Here is a 511-nt window from a genome sequence, read left to right as displayed (position 1 = left end):
TTGAGGGTAAAACTATTGGAAAGAAAAGCTTCTGTCGGAGAGGGACCGAAGGGGGGTCCGAGTGGGTTGCCCAGGAAGCTGTCTCTTCCAGGGACTTTTATAGTGTAAAACCATTCCGGGCTGAGGTAGAGACAAAGGGGTCTCACTTAGGGGATGCAGGGTGGGACAAAACTATGGCCAACCAATGGGATTACAAGCACCATTGCTCAGGTAAAATTTATTAGGCCCAGGACCAAATGGAGTAGCGAGTCATGTAGCAAGCGGGCATGATTGTAAAACGGGACCTTATCTGGTGGCCTTCAGTCAATGATTCTTCCTGACTAATGAGCAATCCTGGATGCCAACTTTAGGGAGGCAGCATTTGTTTGATCTTTAGGTCTGGCTTACACCAGGAGCATCTCCCCAGTAAGGTGTCTGGTCCCTGTCATCTCCTTCGAGGGCCTGACCCGGTATCACTGCCTACAATATATCTGTCTAACTCAGGCTGCCTGCAACACTTCCTTCTCTCCCA

The sequence above is a fragment of the Octodon degus genome, unplaced genomic scaffold (assembly GCF_000260255.1).
Source record: "Octodon degus isolate 3935 unplaced genomic scaffold, OctDeg1.0 scaffold00140, whole genome shotgun sequence".
In the NCBI taxonomy this organism is placed as follows: Eukaryota; Metazoa; Chordata; class Mammalia; order Rodentia; family Octodontidae; genus Octodon; species Octodon degus.
Note: the sequence above shows the minus strand (reverse complement) of the source record.